The sequence below is a fragment of the Papio anubis genome, chromosome 16 (genome assembly GCF_008728515.1).
Source record: "Papio anubis isolate 15944 chromosome 16, Panubis1.0, whole genome shotgun sequence".
NCBI classification, from domain to species: Eukaryota; Metazoa; Chordata; class Mammalia; order Primates; family Cercopithecidae; genus Papio; species Papio anubis.
The window spans coordinates 65,636,665-65,648,552 of NC_044991.1; positions in this window are offsets into that span (position 1 = coordinate 65,636,665).

Consider the following 11,888-nt stretch of genomic DNA (forward strand, 5'->3'; position numbering starts at 1 on the left):
ATTATGACAGGCTCATCTGTTAAGGCACCACGAATACTTTCTTCTTTCTTGTTTGCTAATTTGCACACATCCCAGCAGGGTTGGTGTTAATCACTGCTACCATTGATTGAAATTCTATTAAATCCCATGCACTGTATTAAGCCTGTATATATAATTACCTCACTTAATCTTCACAACCACCCAGCGAGGTAGATTTACTTATCTTCCATTTTACAAATAAGGAAACCAAGGCTCAAAGAAACGGAAGAGACCTGTCTCACACCTAATGAGTGGCTCAGCTAGTTTTCCGTTTCCTGCTGTATTAAATAGTGAAAAGTGTTTCAGGCTGATTTCATAAATAGCATAAGCATACCAAGCTTGTCAGATCCTTGTTTATACTGGAAAACTGGAAATTAGGATATTTTACTATTTGTTCCATCTGCTTCAAATTATTGCCTATTATTTAGACTTGTTGAAATAGTCCCCATCTAAATCAATGGTTTTGCAGATCGAACTTATGAACCTGACATGTACAGGGACAATAGCCATGTTTTAGCCAACACCAAAATATCAAGTGTCCTTCCCACTGCTGTTGTGTCTGAAGCAAGTGTCATCCCAGACCCCCAGAACTTGAGGAAACTTGAGAAGGGTATCACCAATGTGGCCCAATAACCAGGATTAGCATCAAGAAGAGCCATAATCCTACCAGGCAATTGTTGCGTGGCACCGGAGCACCTGTGACACAGTGGCTGGAAGATTCCATGGCTGAATTGAGCTGGGAGAATGAAGAGCTGGACAGAATGAAGGTTCATTTGTCCATCCGAAAAATATTTTTTAGGCACTGTGCTGGGAATAGAGATACCAGGATGAACAAGAAAGTTGTTGCCCTCAAGAGGATCGCATAAATATATAGAGATAATAAGTTATATGAATTCACATTCCAGATACGTATGAACAATCACTATGTGCTGGGCCTTGCTCTCAGATGGGCATTTGGGTCTGAACAAAGCAGATGAAGGAGCTTATAGTGTAGGACAATGCTGTCCAGTTAGAAATATAATGTGAGCACATATATAAACTTTTCCTGGTAACCTCATTAAATAAAAAGAAGCAGGTGAAATAAATTTTGGTAATATTTATATATTTCATTTAGCCCATTACAGCAAAGAATATTGTTATTTCAACATGTAATTAATATTAAAAATTATCATTATTATTATTTTGAGATAAGAGTCTCTCTCTGTCACCCAGGCTGGAGTGCAGTGGTGTGATCTTGGCTCACTGCAACCTCTGCCTCCCGGGTTCAAGTGATCCTTCCACCTCAGTTTCCCAAGCAGCTGGGACTACAGGCATGTGCCACCATACCTAATTTCTGTATTTTTAGTAGATATGGAGTTTTGCAATGTTGGCCAGGCTGGTCTCGAACTCCTGGCCTTAAATGATCTACCCGCCTTGGCCTCCCAAAGTGCTCAGATTATAGGCGTGAGCTACCTTGCCTGGCCAATATTAAAAATTATTAATAAGATTTTTCCCCAAATGAAATCTTTGAAATCTGGTATATATTTTGTACATACAGCACATCTCAGTTTAGACTAGCCACATTTAGAGTGCTCAGTAGCCACATATGGCGAGTAGCTATCTTACTGGACATCATAGCTTTAGACAATAAAGGGTTCAAGGATGCCTCCTTCACAGGAAGGCTGCTGCATCTTGTGGGGGCTTAATGAAGCTGTTCCAGCTTGGATCCCCCATTCTCTGGTATCCCCTCTCCCCCATCTTGGCAGAGCAGGGCCAGGTATATATCAGACATGCTTGATGGAATCCTACCTCATGTTCCAGAGCCTTCTGGAGGCAGGACACCAAGTCCTGGGTGTGCTTCTCTAGCACAGGTCCTACTGGAGTTAACTTTAGTGTGCCCAGTCAGTCACTACCTATTTACAAAGTGCTGCCCTCTGTGCTAAGCACTGTGAATGCATGCCAGTGAACACAGACATTTGTTAGCTCATAATCTCATCAAGATAAACAAGATACAATGAATAAATTGTTGAAAAACTATGAGAAATTCTATGGAGGAAGAGGGAAAGGTGCTGCAGGAGTAAATAGGGCACCTGACCTCTTGGGACTCAGGGAAGTAGACTTAACTGAGCAAAGGAGGAGAGTGGTCCACATGCAAAAGCAGCGTGGAGGATGCAGGGAGGAGCTCAATGGTGGTTGGTGTGGCTGGCATGCAGCCCAGAGTGGTGTGAGCACTGGCTTTGGAGTCACGGATCTGGTCCAACTTAACTGGGTGACTTTGATGACAAGTTTTAAACTCTGTGCACCTCAGTGATCTCCTTTAGAGGGATGTGGTGAAGATTAAACAGATAGATGTTTGTTTTTTTAAGACGGAGTCTTGCTCAGTCACCCAGGCTGGAATGCAGTGGTGCAATCTCCACTCACTGCAACCTCCGCTTCCCGGGTTCAAGCGATTCTCCTGCCTCAGCCTCCCGAGTAGCTGAGATTACAGGCATGCACCACCACACCTGGCTAATTTTTGTATTTTTAGTAGAGATGGGGTTTCACTATGTTTCACCAAGATGGTCTCAAACTCCTGACCTCAAGTAATCCACTCGCCTTGGCCTCCCAAAGTGCTGGGATTACAGGCATAAGCCACCACGCCCTGCCATGAGCAGCTTTTTTTTTTTTTTTTTTTAAATAAACCTTTGATTTTGGAATAATTTTAGATTTACAGAAAAATTTAAAACCTAGTACAAAAAGTTCCCATATGCCCTTCACCCAGCTTCCCCTAATATTAGCATCTTATGTAACCGTGACACATTTGTCAAAACTAAGGAATTAACACTGGTACATTACCATTAACTGAACCACAGACCTATCTGGATTTCGCCAGTTTTCCCCTTGATGTCCATTTTCTCTGCCATACAGAATAGCACATTACATTCAGTTATGTGTCCTTAATCTCCTCCATCTGGAATGGTTTCTCAGTCTTCCTTTGTTTTTCATGACCTTGACAGTTTTAAAGTGTTGGTAAGATATTTTGTAGAATGTTTCTCAATTTGGATTTTTCTTTTTCTTTTCCTTTTTTTGAGATGGAGTCTTGCTCTGTTGCCCAGGCTGGTGTGCAGTGGCACAATCTCAGCTCACTGCAGCCTCCACTTCTCAAGTTCAAACGATTATCATGCTTTAGCCTCTCCAGTAGTTGGGACTACAGGTGTGTGCCACCATGCCCAGCTAATTTTTGTATTTTGTTTTGAGATGGAGTCTCCCTCTGTCATGCAGACTGGAGTGCAGTGGTGTGATCTCGGCTCCCTGCAGCCTCTGCCTCCTGATTTCCAGTGATTCTCCTGTCTCAACCTCCTGGGTAGCTGGGATTACAGGCATGCGCCACCATATCTGGCTAATTTTTGTGTTTTTAGTAAAGATGGGGCTTCACCATGTTGGCCAGGCTGGTCTCAAACTCCTGACCTCAGGTGATCCACCCCCCGCTCAGTCTTCCAAAGTGCTAAGATTGCAGGTGTGAGCCAACACACCCGGCCTAATTTTTGTGTTTTTAGTAAAGATGGGTTTTCACCATGTTGGCCAGGCTGGTCTCATACTCCTGGCCTCAGGGGATCTGCCTACCTTGGCCTTCCAAAGTTCTGGGATTACAGGCACAAGCCACCGCACCTGGCCCTCAATTTAGGTGTTTCTAACATTTTCTCATGATTAGACTGCAGGCTATGGGTTTCTGGGAAGAACACCCCAGAGGTGAAGTGCCCTTCTCATCACATCATATCGGGGGTACATGGTATGAACGTGACTCATCATCAGTGACATTAACCTTGATCACTTGGTGAAGGTGGTGACTGCCAGACTTCTCTGCTGTGAAATTCTTATTTTTCCCTTTCCATACCATAATATTTGGAACATAGATTTGATTTTAATAGATATTCTAAAAATATATATTTAGAAATCTATACCCACACTGAAAGAGTATATATTTTTCTCAAGCACCTTTGGGGTATTTATTAATATTGTTTGCATATTTAAAATATTTACAAATATTGTCTACAGCATAGAATGTGGTAACTTTTATGCTGCAAAGCAAATCTCAAATATTAATACCAGCACATCAGTATCAGGAATAAATGGGCTGGGCGTGGTGGCTCACGCCTTTAATCCCAGCACTTTGGGAGGCTGAGTTGGGCAGATCACCTGAGGTCAGGAGTTTGAGACCAGCCTGGCCAACACAGTAAAACCCTGTCTCTACTAAAACTATAAAAATTTGCCAGGCATGGTGGCATGTGCCTGTAGTCCCAGCTCCTCAGGAGGCTGAGGCAGGAGAATCACTTGAACCCCGGAGGTGGAGGTTGCAGTAAGCTGAGATCTTGCCACTTTGCCACTGCACTCCAGCCTGGTCAACAGAGCAAGACTCCATCTCAAAAAAAAAAAAAAAAAAAAAAAGAATAAGTGTCCGCAATATGTCACTACAATATAAAGTCTAAATAAAAACAAAACAAACATTAAAAATACTCAGACCTGAAGGATAATGAAAATACTGTATTATCAAAACTTCTACTATGTATAGCTGAAACAGTAGGAAGGAGAAATTTATAGCCTCAAATGCTTTCATTGGGAAAGAATTTCCCACCAGTAAGGGAGGGTGTGACTCATTACACAGGTTAGATGGAAGTTCAGAGAGTTCTCCCCAGTGTGTTTGGCATTTCTCCAGGACTTTTGCAGCACTCCGAGGAGTCAGAGCCCCAGTAACTACTGAGTGAATGAGCCACTAGTGCAGTAAAATGCAGACACAGAACAGATTGTATTTGATTCCACAAAGAAAAGGAATGAGGTCTTTTCCCACTTTAGCTTTGTGAAATAATTTCCACTTCCATTGGAGATGCTGAAGGAAATCAGGTTTTATGTTATGTTTTATTTAGATCTGCTAGAGATACTGTGTTTTGTTTTTCTTTTTTTTTTGGTTGGTTGTTTTTGAGACAGGGTCTCCTCTGTCACCCAGGCTGGAGTGCAGTGGTGCAATCACAACTCACTGCAGCCTCAACCTCCACTCAGGCAATCCTCCTGCTTCAGCTTTCCAAGTAGCTGGGATCACAGGCACCTGCCACCATGCCCAGCTAAGGGTTTCACCATGTTGCCCAGGCTGATCTCGAATGCCTGGGCTCAAGTGTTAGACCCACCTCGGCCTCCCAAAGTGTTGGGATTACAGGCATGAACCACTGTGCCTGGCCCGTTTTGTTTGGGGCAAGGGTTTTAACATTTTATATATATATATGTAAAATACACACACACACGCACACACACACATACACATACATACTGGCTGTATGTGGTGGTGCACAACTCTAATCCCAGCACTTTGGAAGGCCAGGCTGATGGCTTGAGCTCAGAAGTTCAAGACCAGCCTAGGCAACATAGTGAGATCCCATCTCTAAAAAAAAAATACAAAAAGGCTGGGAACAGTGGCTCCCGTCTGTAATCTCCCAGCACTTTGGGAGGCTGAGACAGGCAGATCACAAGGTCAGCAGTTCGAGACCAGCCTGGCCAGCATGGTGAAACTCCATCTCTACTAAAAATACAACACATTAGCCCGGGCATGATGGCATGCACCTATAATTCCAGCTACTCAGGAAGCTGAGGCAGGAGAATAGCTTGAACCCAGGAGGTAAAGGTTGCAGTGAGCCAAAATCGCGCCACTGCACTCCAGCCTGGGCAACAGAGTGAAACTCTGTCTCAAAAAAAAAAAAAAAAAAAAAAAAAAAAGCCGGGCATTGTGGTGCATGTGCCTGTATCTGCAGCTACTTGGGAGGCTGAGGTGGGAGGATTGCTTGAGCCCGGGAGGTTGAGGTTGCAGTGAGCCAAGATTGCACCACTGCACTCCAGTCTGGGTGACAGAGTGAAACCCTGTCTCAAAAAAGAAAAAATACCGTCCCTGCCAAATCTAAGACAGACAACTTTTCTTTTCCGTCTTCTTTTCCCTTTTTTTTTTTTTTTTTTTTTTTGAGACAGAGTCTAGCTCTGTCGCCCAGGCTGGAGTGCAGTGGCATGATCTCAGCTTGCTGCAACCTCTACCTCCCTGGTTCAAGTGATTCTCGTGCCTCAACCTCCTGAGTAGCTGGGATTACAGCCAACTGCCACCATGCCCAACTAATTTTTGTATTTTTAGTAGAGATGTGGTTTCACCATGTTGACCAGGCTGGTCTCAAACTCCTGGCCTCGAGTGATCTGCCTGCCTTGGCCTCCCAAAGTGCTGGGATTACAGGCGTGAGCCACCGTGCCCAGGCCAGACAGCTTTTCTATAGTGAAATGAGTCACACAGGAATATAATTGTGACCATTTTCCCTGGCAAATATCTAAGTAACTTTAAGGTTAGTCGGCTCCTGTGTCATAGGCATTGCCATGTGTGCTACCTTTTTCAGAAGGCCCCACTTTCCTTGTAAACCTCTCTCCATCTCTAATAGGCCCTGTATGGGCTCTGCTGTCTCAGTTTTAACTGTCTTCTGCTTGATGTGAGTTCAGCCTGGGGATATAAAGCTTTGCAGAGCCAATGCCTTTGAATTATTCCCTGAAAGCTTGATTAGGGAGGCCAATCATTATGGGCTACGGTGGGATTCCTTGAACTCTCTTGGAATGGGCTCACCAAGGACTACCTTTGGTTCCAGGAAAACCTATCATTTTATTTCCTTTAAACTAAGCATTTTCAGTGTCATTGGCTCAGCCAAGCATGCCTAGCATTTCTACTTTTCAACCATAGATGAGTGGTGCTCCCATGAGTTGTGCAGTACACAACCTGCACAGCCATATGTGGCAGTTGTGCAGGGTGGCAGTTCTGCCTACCCTCAGTGGAAGATGGATGGGGATTTGTTCTAAGGTAAACCTGGGATGCATTCCTCACATGTGCAAGAAAGCTGAGTGAGTGTAAAATTAGAAGTTCGTATATGGAGAGAGGCAGAGACACAGGACGGGGAGTCCCAATGGAATTCCAGTCCCTGGTGTTGTCTTGCAAGTCGGCCTTGATCTCTGCCCTCCCCCTCATTTGATTATGTGAGCTTTCCAATCAGTATCACTCTTTATTTATTTATTTTTAGCATAAGTTAGGTTTTTGTCATGATGAACACATCCTGGCTAAAAGCCTGAGTCTCTTCCTTAACTTGCCCCAAATGGCCAGTTACTATGGAATTCTACTGGGGGGTTGGCTGTTGGATGAGGCACTGAGGGTATTTTCTTATCCAGGTTGACTTTCCCATCTGTGACACGGGCCTGCCTAATGAGGGATTCCAGCAAACAGGGTGGCATGCTGAGCTCTCAAAATAAACATGTATGGCAGCCTTTGCACACAGTATTCAGAAAACAATCCATTATCAGTGGCTTGCCCTTATTTTTTGGTCCCTAAATGTATTTCCTGGCATTAAAAATAAAACAGCAGCCATGCTCCCTCCAAGAAGGAGAAGTGTGTGTGTAAATTGGTCCTTTTCTACTGGAGGTGGTGTTCTGGGGTATGAGTGAGGGCCCAGTGAGGGCTCAGGCTGACAATCAGGATCTACCTGGAAAATGGTGTTCTCAAGAGTGGAGGAAGTGGGCTCAAAGGAGCTTGAGGAGGCTATAGGGGCAAGTGCAGGACACCAGCCAAGGCAGTCCTGGAGTGTGCAAGGCCCAGGACCAAGATTTTTGCATGGCCCCTGCCTCTTTCTGTTCTAGTCCAGGAACCATCTCTTCATCTTTTTTTTTTTTTTTTTTTTTTTTAATGTAAAATGTGCCATTCCTGCTTACTCTTATGTTGTCATCACAAAAAAGGTACATTGTTTGGAACCTGTTACTATTGAAGATCTTGCTTTGGCAGTTCCCTAATACATTTATTTAATGTTGGATATATCATTATGTATGATGCTATATCATCCATGGGTGGCTGACTTGTTCTCAAAGATAGTTACTGTGCCTTACTGATGAGAACTACAAATATAAATGCTGCCCAGAGTATGCAGGAAAAGGTGAATGATAATTTATTTTCTGGTCATGTTAAATTTACCATCGGGAATTTTTTTCTTCAATGTAGGACAACACCTCTTCCAACCGTATCTTGATCTCTTTAGGTCCAAATCGTTGCATTCCTATAATGTGGTTGCTTTCAATGATGGCTGCACCCCTGCCTTCCACATGCCACCATTAGCAGGCAGCACAGCCAGGGGCCTGTGAGCAGAGTGAGAAGAGCAAGCTCGTTTAAGCAAGATACTTCCATCTCTTATTCTCCACGGCTTAAGACCAATGAAAGAATAATGTCACCACATCAACTGGAGCATGAAAGTACATCAATAGGAAGTGTATGTTGGTGTTAGGGAGCAACATCTCAAAAATCCTCGGTGGATGTTACAGATTGAATATGTGTTCCCCCCACCTCCTGGCCCCAAATTCATACGCTGAAGCCCTAATCTCTAATGTGATGGTATTAGGAGGTGGGGCTTTGGGAGGTAATTAGGTTTAGATAAGGTCGTGAGGGTGGAACCCCCATGATAGGTTTGTTTGTTTATTTATTTATTTATTTATTTATTGAGATGGAGTCTTGCTTGCTCTATCGCCCAGGCTGGAGTGCAGTGGCACAATCTCAGCTCACTGCAACCTCCGCCTCCTGGGTTCAAGCAATTCTCCTGTCTCAGCCTCCCGAGTAGCTGGGATTACAGGTGTGTGCCCCCACGCCTGGCTAATTTTTGTATTTTTAATAGAGACAAGGTTTTGCCGGTTGCCCAGGCTCATCTCGAACTCCTCACCCCAAATGATCTGCCAGCCTGGCCCTTCCAAAGTGCTGGGATTACAGGCGTGAACCACTGTGCCCGGCTGGGTTTAATGCCTCTATAAGAGGCAGAAGAGACACCAAAGTTTCCTCTCTCTAACACGTGAGGACATAGCAAGAAGGCAAGCGGGGAAGAGGGCCCTCACCAGGAACCAAATAGGCCAGCACCTTGATCTTGGACTTTCCAGCCTCCAGAACTGTGAGAAATAAACATCTGTTGTTTAGGCTGTGGTACCCAGGCTGTGGTATTTTGTTATAGCAACCCGAGCAGACTAAGACAGAGGAGATAGGCATGGCCAATCCTGGAGGACAGACTGACAAGTGATCCGGAGTCTGCCAAAGCGGTGAGGTGACTGCCCTGGAGCCAGCTGGGGAAGGGGTGCACAGGTAAAGGATGCCTGCCACACGTATCCTCCTCCCCAAGATCACCCTGGCTGCAGTAAGCCAGACGTGGCACTCTGGCCTGAAGACAGAGGTACAAGCCAAGGCATATATCCACTCAGGCAGCTCAAGCATAAGCATTTGCAGAGCCCAGACCCTTGAACTCGTGCTGTGTCCAAGTGAGTGAGAGTTACCCCCAATCAGCATGTCAATACCATTTCTGATAGCTTAATCTCATATAATCTGGTGAAAGAAATTCTACGCCAGTCAGCAGGAGTGAGCTGCGCAAGCCTGCTCTCAGAACCAGATCTGGCTATGATGACTCCACAAACATGACTTCTGGAGCTTCTCAGGGCATCTGGTCGACCCTACGTATGTGTGAGAGATGGGTAGGGGTAAGAGAGAGGGTTGGAGAGCACACTGAAGAGGAGAAATGGCAAATGGCACCCACAGGGAACAGACTTGGTCTGGAGCTTGGTTGCCCTGCCTAGATGGCACCACTCACCCTGGCCAGTCCCAACCACTGGAGAGAGACTTGAAAAATTTCAAGGTAGAAAACTGTGGTCAACAAGAGTCATGTGGGATCTGGTCTAGAAAGAGACACCCTTCCTAAATGGCATTGCTAGCCCCAGAGGGCACTTAAAAACTTTTGAGGAATACAGTCCAAAGTGCAGGACCCTTTTAAGGCACAGGGTCTGGCACAAGGGGCCCCACTTGCTTGACTCTAATGGTTTTACTACCATCAACCACTGGATACCATCCACTAAGACTTAACAGTAGGAGCAAGAAGGTGGGTTCAGCACTGAGCCAATGAAGCTTCTGTCCATCCCCTCATCCATCCATCCATCCATCCATCCATCCATCCATCCATCCATCTATCCATCCATCCAACACATGTTCATTGAGCACTTACACCATGCCAGTATTGTGTTAGGTTCAGGAGAAACAGCAATGGATCTGACCAACTGTTTCTACCCCAAGCTGGTACTGCACAATTAAAAAAGAAGGAAAAATAAAACCAGAAAAAAAAAATGGCCACAGACGTATCTCACATAAAGCTGTTCAGTTACAAACTTTTCTCAATTATGGTTCTTGAAAAGTGTTCCAGTTACTGTGACTACATACAATTTACCCCAAAACTTAGTGGTTAGGGGTAAATGACATTATTTATTTTACTCATGAATCTGCTATATGGACTGCTCAATATTTTTCATGGATCCACATCTCTTATGGGTGCTCTCAATAGCGTTAGTTTGTCCCTGCTCAGCTTGGTGTTAGGTGGGGGTGGAGGCTTGAAGCCTGGGGACCAGAATCATCTGAAGGCTTCCTCAATCTGGCTATTGATGCTGACTGACACCAGAAACTTAGCTAGAGCTGGTAGCTGGAACACCTCTTCATGTTTCCTTTATGTGGCTTGGGCTTCCTCCCAACATGGTGGCTGGGGTCCAAGAGTGAGTATTGTGATAGGTAGCAAGCCAGGTAGAAGTTGTGTCTTCTTTATGACCTAGCCCCAGAAATCACATAGCATCACTTTTGCCCTATTGGGTTGGAATGGTCACAGACTCAGCCAGACTCAAGGAGAAGGAACATTGATTCCATTTCTTAGTGGGAGGAGTGTCAGTTACATCATAAGGAGAACCATGGGATGGGTCATATATTTTGGTATGGCATCTCCCAGGGTGATGCTTTCAGGGTAAATAAAACAAAACAGATTGGTGAAGTCATCTTTGGAAAAAAGTGTGTCACAAAAGCTTATACCACTGCTCCTCTTTTTTCCAATTCTGTGCCTTTCCAAACGTACTATACAAAATGCTATTTTGACATTACAGTTTCACACGAAGACATTCCCCAATTTAGTCGGTGTTTCTAGTCAGAGATCATGCCGAGGAACAAATTTGAATTGTGTACTGTGTTTGGAGAATCCAAAATGTTTTACTATGTCTAGCATCTCATGTGTCTTTTAGGTTTATTACACATGTGTGCTTTTCTCAAATGTTTCAAAGTGTTCTAATGTTTAGTCTTTAATTTTCCCTCGAGGTATATGTGTGTATGTGTGTTTTATTTTTAAGGTTGTTTAAGTGAAGCCCTCAAAAGTTTTAAAAAATCAGCAAAGAGTGCAGGAAAAACATATCTTTTATACCAGGCACAGTGATATGTGCCTTTAGTTCCAGTTACTTGGGAGGTTGAGGCAGGTGGATCGCTTGGGCCTGGGAGTTTGAAGCCAGCTTAGGCAACATAGCGAGGCCCTGTCTCTTAAAAAAAACAAACCATCATTTAGAGAATGACTCATTTGCATCTCTCCTCCATCAACTTGCACCTAATATTAAATTTTGTCTTTCTGTCCAGAGCAGTAAGTCTTAATGCATTACATTTTATGTAAAAACCATATTTTAAGCAAATTTATTGTTCGTATAATTTTCTGTTGCATCAATATATTTTTTCTGTTAACAATATTTAGGTGCCTTAGGTTGGAATTGAACACAATTTTGCCCATTTTAATTATTATTATTATTATTATTATTATTATTTTGAGACGGAGTCTCGCCCTGTCGCCCAGGCTGGAGTGCGGTGGCGCAATCTCGGCTCACTGCAAGCTCCGCCTCCCGGGTTCACGCCATTCTCCTGCCTCAGCCTCCCAGTAGCTGGGACTACAGGCATCCGCAACCACGCCCGGCTAATTTTTTGTATTTTTAGTAGAGACGGGGTTCACCGTGTTAGCCAGGATGGTCTCGATCTCCTGACCTCA